This window comes from Herpailurus yagouaroundi, unplaced genomic scaffold (assembly GCF_014898765.1).
Source record: "Herpailurus yagouaroundi ecotype Mexico unplaced genomic scaffold, PumYag 28, whole genome shotgun sequence".
NCBI lineage: Eukaryota > Metazoa > Chordata > Mammalia > Carnivora > Felidae > Herpailurus > Herpailurus yagouaroundi.
Genome location: NW_024412376.1, coordinates 87,497,400 through 87,510,345, shown reverse-complemented (window position 1 = coordinate 87,510,345; position 12,946 = coordinate 87,497,400).

Below are 12,946 nucleotides of genomic sequence, written 5' to 3'. Positions count from 1 at the left end.
AGGTAATGATGTTAGTGCCAAGCAGAAAACACTAAAGTCAAGAACAATACCGAAATAGAGGAGAAAGCTGAGCAGGTATATAGGGAAGTAAACAAACACACCTGGGAAGTAAGGAAAACAAGCTTACTGGTGCAATGAATATAGTGAAAAAGCACCCCAAGTGAGATACAACCACAACCACATTTTGTATATTACCACCCTACCCCTTTATCTTTTGTTCAGTGGGACTAATTTTTCACCTGTAAGTGTATAAAATCCCTCTCTCTCTCTCTCTGCACAAATCAGATCCAAGGTAAACACTCATATATCCAACACACCCTGGAAGGACTTATCAACCAAACTGGTATTGTCTCCTTTATTTCTGCTCTCAACCCAAGTACTCTGTACCCACCCTACTTCAGAAAGTAGATGTCAGGCTGTCTGAAAGATCTCATGAAGTCTTCCTCTTTAGGTTTGAGAAAAGGGCATGCATCCCTCATCCTGGGAATGAGGCGGGGGCTCAGAGTCTAGCCCAGCAATCTCTAGAGAAATTCTCTTTCTTCAAATTCCCATTCTTAAAAAATCTCACCGAGGGTGAGAGTTTCCAGGATCATGTAACCATTTTTTTTAAATTTCAACGTAAAGTTATATATTGTTCTGGCACTGAATTTTGACCTAGCTAATTTTGTATATCTTAGCACTTCATTGAGAGAATCAAGTTTAACATTCCAGTTTGAGGGAAAAAAATTAAACCTAAATATTTATGTTTCCTTATACATTTATTTTTCCCTACATATTTACCCTGTGACTAAAATTACCACTTATTGAAGTTTAGAGGGAGTGGGGCATAATGGCTTATGGACAGCCTTCATTGTCCAGTAAGTATATTGAGTCTAAGCCATGATTTATGTTTCAATCTGCCAAGGAGAATGTTAATGATAATATTTTAAATATTAACTACCAATTCTCTTAGGGCTCAAAAACCATTATATGTACCCTACTTACTGTTTTATTTGTATTTTTAAAGCAAATTTTATAGTGGCTCTGAATTCTGTATCCTCCTTTACTGGTAGCATCATCCTAAAGTTGTTCAATAAAACTAATAGCAAATAACTCTAGCTTTAGAATCATAAACTGTGTGTTCAATGTTAATGATCTGATAATTAAAATGAAACATGCTACTAAGCACATCCACTTTTGACCCTGTATAAAGTGCCATACTTTTGAACTCTTCCAACTCTGTCTATGTGTACATAGAATTGATAACTAGATACAGGCTTGGGAAGATTCTCAATCAGGGTAGGTGTCGGTCAAGTAAGGTACAATGGTGAGGCAGCGTAGGGAGGATGGATCCAGACAGGGAGCATTTGAAAGCCACTGAAGCCAGAAAAGGTAGTGGGTTGTACTTAAAAAAATTAATCTGTTACTACTGGATATAAAATGACAATGCAGGAAAATATTTGGAACCTACAGAAAACAAAAATAAAGATGATATAATCATTTATCTAAACCCAAGAGGAATGAATTCTCAAGACTTAAATGGCAGGTCAGCAATCTTTTTTTTTTTTTTTTTTTTTTTTTATAGGACAGAAAAAGTTGTGGAGATGAGCAAACAAGAGAAGCCAGGTGGTTTTTTTGTGTAAGGGATTATTTTAGAGAATCATTACTTAAACCTTGAGTCATATATAACCTTCATTTTAGAATATAATTTTGGAATTTCCTTAAGAAATTTAAAAATAATTCAGGTGATTTCATACTTTGCAATATATTTAATGAATTAAATTAATTATGACAGTACTATAGATTGTTGTACCAAATTCATTTTAATATAATCTGTAATACTATTTATGACACATGGACAAATGGTAAACAAAGTGTTTAATTGCTTTATACAGAAAAAAAAGGAACTATCAAAAGTGAACTTTGAAATCATAACTCAGGATGAATTTGGTACATGAGTTAATACTAAAAATATGGATTGTGTTTTGACTGGGAAGGGGCTGGATGCCTATATTTGAATCCCAGTCAGCCATGGGTCTCCATCACAGGCTTGCTACTGTTGGGCAAGTTGTTTTACTTTTCATTTCAATTTCCTTAGTTGGATCATGGGAGTAAAAATAGCATGCGCATCAGATAATATTTTAAGAATTAAACAGATTAATCCACACAAAGAGCTTCTAATAGTATCTGAAACATGTACAAACTCAACAAATATTGCCAATGCTCTGTGGCACACACATATTAATCACACATAAATACAAATGTTCAACATGAATATAAATTTAAATGTTAAAAAAGAAAATATAGAATAATATTCTTTTGACTTCAAAGTAGGAAAATATATTATTAATAAAGATAATAAAGACACATTTCATTACATGATAATTTAAAAGTACATATAAGGGTGCCTGGGTAGCTCAGTCTGTTAGGAGTCTGACTTCTGCTCATGTCATGATCTTCGTGGGTTCGAGCCCCACATCAGGCTCTGTGATGATAACTCAGAGCCTGGAGCCTGTTTCAGATTCTGCGTCTCCCTCTCTCTCTGCCTCTCCCCTGGTTGTGTTTTGTCTCCCCCTCTCTCAAAAATAAACATTAAAACAATTTTAAAGTACTATATAAATAAAGTAAATATGTGTAAAATTAAAATAAGCCATAGATTGGAAAAAGACATTATATGTGTTTATAGTATGTATTTATATATGCATATACACACATATATCTGATTTAAAAAATAAGTAATATTTAAAAAGAGTAGGTCAAGTCAATCAAGTAAGACAAGGTTCAATAGGAAAATATATCAAAGAATTAGAATAGCAACTCATGGAAAGGAAAGCTTGAACAACAATAAAAATATGAAAAAGTGATCCATCTTATCAGAACAGCTCAGAATCAGGCAAGTGAAAATTAAATATTAAGTAATGCTTCATATATATCAGACTGAAAAAATTAAAAGACTGGCACTACCCTGTGAGGGTGTGGAAATCAGAAAATCCTCATATAGTACTGGTAAGATATAAACTGACAAAATTGAAACGTACCATACTGCATAGCAATTCTACCAGTAGATTTATTCTAAAGAGTTCTCAGGCATGTGTTCAAGGAGAGAGAGATGTGTGTATTGATTGCAGTTCTGTTTGTAATTAAGGATACTTGGACACTGTATATATCCATTAATAAGACAAGGGATATATAAATTGCAGAATAATAAGTCAATGTACTATCCTGGAGTGAAAATGAAGGAATTATATGTCAAATGGTGTCATTTACAGAAAATGAAAAAGCATACAGAACAATGTATATTGTTTATTAATTCAAAATATTGTGGTACAAACTCCTAATGAGAATAATGACAGCAAATTGTGAACACTGTTATCTCTGAGAGGTGAAGAACAATTTAAAAAGTGTTCTGTTAGTGGCTTTACATCTTTAGTCTTTACTTGGTTTTAAATATATATATGTATTTAAATATATATATTTAAATATATAATTGTTATACAGGTATTCATTAAATCAAGCTCTCCTTAGTTCTCATGTTTAAAATATTTCATAACAAGGGGCTCCTGGGTGGCTCAGTTGGTTAAGCATCTAACTCTTCATCTTGGCTCAGGTCCTGATCTCACAGTTTGTGGGATCGAGTCCCTTGTCAGGCTCTGTGCTGTCAGTGCTGTCAGGGCAGAGCCTGCTTAGGATTCTCTCTCTCCCTCACTCTCTGCCCCTCCCTCACTGGTGTGCGCGCTCTCTGTCACTCTCAAAATAAATACATAAACATTAAAAATATTTTAATTTTAAATATTTCATAACAAAAATCAATTTAAAATACAATAAAATATAAATTTATCTACTTGTGTTAAAACATTAGAGATAGGCAAAATGCCTTAAAATTAGATTACTTTATTTTGTGCATTTTAAGTATTCATCAGATTACTGTGTGTGTTCCATTTTTATTAGTTTTCAATTTCAACTTATTGAAATTGACAAATTATTGACAAATAAACTTGTGAGATATTTAAAGTGCATATCATGGTGATTTGATGTATGTATACATTGTGTAAGAATTTCCCCCATCTAGTTAATTAACACATCCGTCACCTCACATATGTATCCTTGTGTGTGTGTGTGTGTGTGTGTGTGTGTGAACATTTGAGTTCCACTCGCTTAGCAAATTTGAATTATACAAGAAAGTGTTATCAACCATAGTCACCATGTTATACATTAGACTCTCAGACATTATTCAACTTACAGCTGAAATTTGTACCCCTTCACCAACTTCTTCCCATTTTCCCTACCTCCGAGCCTCTGGCAACCACTTTTTTACACTCAGTTTCCTTGAGTTTGACTTTCTTTTTTTTTTTTTTTTTAAGATTGTACATATAAGTGATACCATGAAGTATTTGTCTTTATCTGTCTGACTTATTTCACATAGTGTAGTGTAATATCCTCATGGTCTATTCATACTGTCACAAATGGCAGGATTTTTTCCCCCATGGCTGAGTATATTATATATATATATATATATATACACACTATCTCTCTCTCCCTCTCTCTCTCTCTCTCTCTCTCTTTCTATGCACACACACACACACACACAAACAAAACATCCACATCTCTTTTGTCCATTCATCCACTGATGGACACTTATGTTGTTTCCATATCTTGCCTATTGTTAATAATGCTACAATTAACATGGAGTACAGATATCCCTTCAATACCCTATTTTAATTTCCTTTTGATATATACCTAGAAGTGAGATTGCTAGATCATATATTAATTCTATTTTTAATTTTTAAGGAACCCCTATACTGTTTTCCATAGTGGCTGTACCAAATTAAATTCCCACAAACAGTGTCCAAGAGTTCCCTTTCTTTACATTCTCACCAACACATTTCTTACCTATTTTTTTTTTAATAATAGCCATTCTAACAGGTGTAAGGTGATATCTCACTGTGGTTTTGATTTGCATTTCCCTGTTGATTAGTGATGCTGAGCACTGTTTCATGTACCTGTTGGCTATTTGTATGTGTTCTTTGAAAAAAAATGTGTATTCAATTCCTCTACCTATATTTTTATTGAATTATCTATTTTATTGGTATTGAGTTGTCTGTGTTTCTTACATCTTTTGGATTTTAACCCCTATCAGATACCTGTTTCACAAATATTTTCTCCCATTCCATAGGTTGTTTTTTCATTTAGTTGTTGGTTTCCTTTGCTCTCCAGAAGCTTTTTAGTTTAATGTTGTCCCACTTGTTTATTTCTGCTTTATTTCCTTTGCTTTTGATAACAAATAAAAAAAATATTTCCAAGACTGATGGTAAGGGACTTAACTCTCGTGTTTTTTTTCCTAGGATATTTATGATTTCAGGTCTTATGTTCAAATCTTTAATCCATTTTGAGTTGATTTTTGTGTGCCACGTAAGAAAGGGGTCCAATTGCGTTCTTTTTAATGACAAAAAAAAAAAAAAGCCACAGTGCTGCAACATGTTTTATTCCAATGTTTCACTGAAAAAATACAATGCCTCTATTGGTACCTTTCATTCCAAGGAAATGAAAATCCATATTGAATTTAATCAATGTTAAATGTTGAACATATTTACAGTTGTATATGATTATCACTCTATTGTCTCTTAAAAGTTTTTAAGTATTATCAAATACTTATATACTCCTTGTGCTATATAAACATTTTGATTTCAGAATTATTATTTTATGTCCCTATTAACTTTGTGTATGTCAACACTCATTCTTTTCAGATAATCTGTCTTAATCTTTTTTGATCTTTTGTCCTTTATGAGTCCAATGAAACAATATATAAAAAACAAGAAAGACAATGTAAAATTATGATATTCATAACCATTCAAAACTAAATTTATAGTCACTACGTGAAAAAACACCTGAAAAATCTAAGTTTGAGTATGTTGATTTAATCTCCTTTAGTAGCTGTAAATGCACACTTGGTCACTCAATCTGCTCTCGATTAAAGGGCAAAGAATTTATTTTATTGAAACTATTCACTGATTTTTCAAAATAGACATTCAAAAGTGTTAGTATAGGCTTTCATTATTTGATACTTACTACCCTCCCAATCCAAACTAATAGTGACTTCCACTCAGGAATCACCAATTGGGAAATACATTCACAGAAGCAGACAAGCTAAGGCTTTGATATCATTGTGGCATAATCACATGCATGATTCTAATAGCAATATTAATTATTTAAAATTTGTGTCCTACATATCACATTTAGTTAGATGCAACCTGCAGACAAACTGCTCTAGCATAGCTGGCTAAGAATTACCTGTTTGATAAAGTTCCTAATTAACTTCTGAAAGGACTCATCACTTCTGTCAGGAAGTTAGAGAAAACCAATATTAAATGTGCCAAGGACTGTGTGACATGCTATGAATATTGTAAACATTTATGTTATTTACACTTCACACCAGCAAAGCCTATATTATGTTATTAAATAAGTATTATAGATGTTAAGGGAGATGTTTTGAGTAGTGCAATTCCTCGCCCAAAGACATATAAATAATAAGGGTTTATCAGAATCTAAAATCTATGTTCTTCCTTACCGTTTCACGACTCTGCCTCTGGATCCACCCTGATTTAACAAAGACTCATGGCTTAATAAACCCAACAAGAGAGTTCATATGAATGAAGTCAAGAGTCAAAGCTAGTCCCTGAGTTGGGGATACATTTCAAAATAGAAACTAAACTCAATTATTGGGTGTTCAGATGTGCAACAGTTACAGATCACACATGTTTTATCCATTCAGATATGTAGGACCAGAAGAGAAACACATATCAGTAAGAAGTGGGAAAGGTAACATCAGTGAAACAGCAGCCTGTAAACACTGATATTTGGAAAGAGTTTCACAGTTCTCAGCAACCTGTTGGTTCCCTGTACAATAGTATAAACTTTAAAAGACTCAGAGTGCTTAAGGGAAATTACTTTCTTAGCTTTTTGGGTGTATCATATTTAAGAACATTTACATAAAAGTGGTTAAAATCCTATAAAAGTATATGGTGGTGTTAGAGTTATAAAATTGCACAGAAGCTCCCTGTCCTTGGTGTGGTCATGCCTTTTAATAGCTGCAAAGAAAGCCCTACTCTGTACCACCCTCCCCCCAGAGGACAGCAAACTTTACAGGGCTTCAAATGAAAAAACTGGCAGCCTTTGTATCTGTTGGTTCTTCCAATTAGCGCATCAAAAATGTAAAGACAGAGCTAAAAGTGCAAGGAATGTACTGGAGGGAATGCTAATTAGAGATAAGGGGAGAGAGGACTGTAGCAGGGCCAGGCTTCCTGAAATCCCTCAGATAATTCTACAGGTCTGATAACTGTAACAAAGAGGGTCAGGATAGGAGACTGGGTAGGAAAAGTCGCAGACTGCTTTGCAGCTCTGAAAAAGTCTCAGCCAGCCCCTGTGGGAGTTCAAGCACAAAGACTTGTTGGAAGAGGTGTCCTGCATGGGGCAGAAATGGTTGGGGCTTACTATCGCAGCCATGCTCACTAGTTGGCTGGGGGCTGTCTGGAAAGAGGATGGCCTCAGGCAAATGCTGTGTTATATTCCAAAGGCACTGAAGGTGGAGGGTGGCTGCTAACTGAACGCCTTACAGCTGATCATCCTGTTCTGTGAAGGGGAATCCAAGTAGTGTGCTTCCATGCTGCCACAGTCTGACACACATTTGGCGGCCACAGGCTTATTCCACTGTTTTTTAGCCCCTTTAACACATACGCACAATCAAAAATTTTTGTTTGTCCTGTGAAAACTTGATCCTAAGATGGTCTTCTGCTGAATTTTTCTGGCTGAAATCTTTTCTCCAAATTTCCATCAAGGCTGATTTCAGTCTGAAAATACCACCCCTGTCTTGTAGCAACACCATTTCTTTCCATCTATTCAGTACCCTGTGTTCCTAATCCAGACACTGTGTTTTGTTTTTCTCTCTGCTGGAACCTGACAAGTTTAACAGTGATTTTGGCTCAGAACTCAAGATTGATGGTAATTGAGTCTGTTTTCTATTTAATGCATTTACTTTAACACAATGAATATACTTTGAGTATCAATTTCAATCTTATGTTGATTACATGGAAACTTAGTACATGAGTCACCTCAATATTTGAAGGATTCTTATTGAATAAATAAAATGCATACATAGGAAGATGTGGGCAGGTATATCTTGAATTCAGTCTTTTTCTTTCATTCTTTCTTTGTTCTTTCCTTACCTTTTTTATTCACTGAAAAACTGCAGATTACTTCAACAGAGATGACCATACATGTCTACAAAAAAGACACATACAAGGAGAAATGGAAACACCCATTAGGGCAACTAGAATAAGAAAGGCAATTGTTATTGTGTTGATGAGAGTGTATAGAACATGCAACTGTCATACATTGCTTGTGAGACTATGAAATGATGCAGCAACTTTGAAAATAGTCTAGCTAACTTTGAAAATAGTCCCAAGGGGCGCCTGGGTGGCGCAGTCGGTTGAGCGTCCGACTTCAGCCAGGTCACGATCTCGCGGTCCGTGAGTTCGAGCCCCGCGTCAGGCTCTGGGCTGATGGCTCAGAGCCTGGAGCCTGTTTCCGATTCTGTGTCTCCCTCTCTCTCTGCCCCTCCCCCGTTCATGCTCTGTCTCTCTCTGTCCCAAAAATAAATAAACGATGAAAATAGTCCCAATATGGTATACTTAGAATTATTATATGACTCAACCATTCCACTCATAGGTATACACTCCAAAGAACTGAAAACATATGCCCATACATAAACTCATACATGGATATTTTTAGCAGTATTATTCATAATATCCAAAAAGTGGAAACAATCCAAATGGCCAACAACTGATGAATGAACAAACAAAATGTCATATATTCTAAAAAGGAGGTGCTCATACATGATATAACATAAATAAAGCTTGAAATAATTATGCTAAGTGAAAGATACTAACGCCTAAAGCCACATGTTGTGTAATTCCATTCACATTAAATTATAGAAAAGGTATATTTATAAAAAAGGAAAGTAGAATAGTAGTTTCCAGGAACTAGAGAAAGGAAGGGATATTCAGTGACTACTAGTTGGTACAGACTTTTCTTTTGGGTGGTGAAAGTGATCCATAATTATATTGTGGTGATGGCTGCACAACTTTGTGAATATACAACAACATCAACAGACAACACTCAATTGTACACTTTAAAAGGGTGAATTTTAGAGTATGTGAATTTTATCACACAAAACACATACACACAATCAGAAGTTTTTATTTTCCTTACGAGACAAAAGCATTAAAGAAAAATCCAGTTATTACGTAAACATATGGTTTGAATGCTGGTTACAATCGCCAGCCTTCAAGACAACCTTGAATCATCTTCTTTCAACATACACCCTTATGTAGTTCACTGCCACATAATTTGGTCTATTTGACCAATAAAGTACAGAAGAAATGATGGTATGTCTCTTCCAAGATTAGATTATAAAGACACTGTGGCTCCCATCTTGGTGACTCTCTGTATTACATCAGTCTTTCTGGGAAAGCCAGCCATGCCATGCATGGCATGAAGAGACCTTGTGGTAGAGAACGAAAGCCTCCTCCGAAATCCGTGTGAGTGGGCTGAAATGTGGATCCTCCAGCATGAATCAAGCCTTCAGAGAAATGCAGCCTGAGCTAAAAGCTTGAATGTTGGCTCATGATGGACCCTGAGCCAGAACTATACAGAGCCTCAGAAACTGCATGAGAGAGTTAATTTGTTGTTTCAAGCTGCTAAATTTTGAGGTGATTTGTTACACAGAAATAGAAAACATACATAGGCAAATTTCTAGACATAGAGATGTTGAGTAATGGGTGTGTATGTGTGTATTTATATTTTATTTTTTATTAAATTATTTTATTTATATCTCATATTTATTTTATTAAATATATACACATATTTTATTGAATATATATAAAACAAAATGCACAAAACCTCAAATATATTTATCTCAAATATATATATGTATATATTTTAATGTTTTGTTTTTTTTTTTTTGAGAGAGAGAGAGAGAGAGAGAGAGAGAGACAGAGCATGAGCGGGGGAGGAGCAGAGAGGAAGACACAGAATCTGAAATAGGCTCCAGGCTCTGAGCTGTCAGCACTGAGCCCGATGCAGGGGTCGAACTCACAAACCTCGAGATCATGACCTGAGCCAAGCCGGACGCTCAACCGACTGAGCCACCCAGGCCCCCTACCTCAAATATATTTAATCACAATATATAACATATATATATATATATATATATATATATATGTCATTACATTTATACATATTCTCTTAGAAAAACATTTAAATAAAAGAGATAAAGAGGAACTGTAAGAGAAAAATGCACTAAGGAGATAAAACTGAGAGAAATAAGATAAATATTGTGTGATAGCCATGTGTTTTCCAAACTTAACACAAAGAAAAGGGTAATAAATGTGTTTCTTAACCAAAAGAGTAGAATAATGATGGATACAATTAAGAATAGTCCCCAAGGACACCTTAGAGCATTATATGACTTTTCAGCCAAAAAATGGAGCATTATATGGAGGCTTCAGCCAAGTGAGTAAGTGCATTAAATAAATATAATAAGGCACAAGAAACCATAAACATCTAAACTGCTTCAGATGAATAACAAAAGCAAAGTCAACATTAGATGAAATTTTAATGTACTTTTTATGATTCTTACTGTGAGAGGTTTAGAACAGTGCTGAATAGGGGGTTGAGGGTGGAGTTGAAATAACTCCAAATACTATGATCATTGATTTGATAGTTTAAAATCATTCCTCTGTGCCTTCACAAATGTTGGAAGTCTTTAAAATTCATATCTAGACAGGAATAAAATTACAAACCAAGGAAAATAAAAATTTCACTGTATAGGGGGGAGGAGGGAAGATGGCGGCGTAGGAGGACGCTGGGCTCACCGCGCGTCCTGCTGATCACTTAGATTCCACCTACACCTGCCTAAATAACCCAGAAAACCACCAGAGGATTAGCAGAACGGAGTCGCCGGAGCCAAGCACAGACGAGAGGCCCATGGAAGAGGGTAGGAAGGGCAGTGAGGCGGTGCGCGCTCCACGGACTGGCGGGAGGGAGCCGGGGCGGAGGGGCGGCTCGCCGGCCAAGCAGAGCCCCCAAGTCTGGCTTGCAAAAAGCGGAGGGGCCTGATTCCGACAGCAAGCGCGACTTAGCGGCTGGGAGGTCATAAGTTAACAGCTCTGCTCAGAAAGCTGGAAGGCTGGAGGACAAAGGGAAGGAAAGCTGCTGAGCCCCCGGATGTCAGAGCTCAGTTTGGTGGGGAACAAAGGCGCTCGCCAGCGCCATCTTCCCCGCCCATCCCCCAGCCAAAATCCCAAAGAGAACCAGTTCCTGCCAGGGAACTTGCTCGCCCTGCGCAAACACCCAACTCTGCGCTTCTGGGGAGCCAAACCTCCGGCAGCGGATCTGACTCCCTCCTGCTGCCACTGGGCCCCTCCTGAAGTGGATCACCTAAGGAGAAGCAAGCTAAGCCTGCCCCTCCTGCCCCTGTGCACCTTGCCTACCCACCCCAGCTAAGACGCCAGATCCCCAACATCACAAGCCTGGCAGTGTGCAAGTAGCCCAGACAGGCCACCCCACCCCACAGTGAATCCCGCCCCTAGGAGAGGGGAAGAGAAGGCACGCACCAGTCTGACTGTGGCCCCAGCGGTGGGCTGGGGGCAGACATCAGGTCTGACTGCGGCTCCGCCCTCCAACTCCAGTTATACACCACAGCACAGGGGAAGTGCCCTGCAGGTCCTCACCACGCCAGGGACTATCCAAAATGACCAAGCGGAAGAATTCCCCTCAGAAGAATCTCCAGGAAATAACAACAGCTAATGAGCTGATCAAAAAGGATTTAAATAATATAACAGAAAGTGAATTTAGAATAATAGTCATAAAATTAATCGCTGGGCTTGAAAACAGTATAGCTGACAGCAGAGAATCTCTTGCTACAGAGATCAAGGGACTAAGGAACAGTCACGAGGAGCTGAAAAACGCTTTAAATGAAATGCATAACAAAATGGAAACCACCACAGCTCGGATTGAAGAGGCAGAGGAGAGAATAGGTGAACTAGAAGATAAAGTTATGGAAAAAGAGGAAGCTGAGAAAAAGAGAGATAAAAAAATCCAGGAGTATGAGGGGAAAATTAGAGAACTAAGTGATACACTAAAAAGAAATAATATACGCATAATTGGTATCCCAGAGGAGGAAGAGAGAGGGAAGGGTGCTGAAGGGGTACTTGAAGAAATAATAGCTGAGAACTTCCCTGAAGTGGGGAAGAAAAAAGGCATTGAAATCCAAGAGGCACAGAGAACTCCCTTCAGACGTAACTTGAATCGATCTTCTGCACGACATATCATAGTGAAACTGGCAAAATACAAGGATAAAGAGAAAATTCTGAAAGCAGCAAGGGGTAAACGTGCCCTCACATATAAAGGGAGACCTATAAGACTCGTGACTGATCTCTCTTTTGAAACTTGGCAGGCCAGAAAGAGTTGGCACGAGATTTTCCGTGTGCTAGACAGAAAAAATATGCAGCCGAGAATCCTTTATCCAGCAAGCCTGTCATTTAGAATAGAAGGAGAGATAAAGGTCTTCCCAAACAAACAAAAACTGAAGGAATTTGTCACCACTAAACCAGCCCTCCAAGAGATCCTAAGGGGGACCCTGTGAGACAAAGTACCAGAGACATCACTACAAGCATAAAACATACAGACATCACAATGACTCTAAACCCATATCTTTCTATAATAACACTGAATGTAAATAGATTAAATGCGCCAACCAAAAGACATAGGGTATCAGAATGGATAAAAAAACAAGACCCATCTATTTGCTGTCTACAAGAGACTCATTTTAGACCTGAGGACACCTTTAGATTGAGAGTGAGGGGATGGAGAACTATTTATCATGCTACTGGAAGCCAAAAGAAAGCTGGAG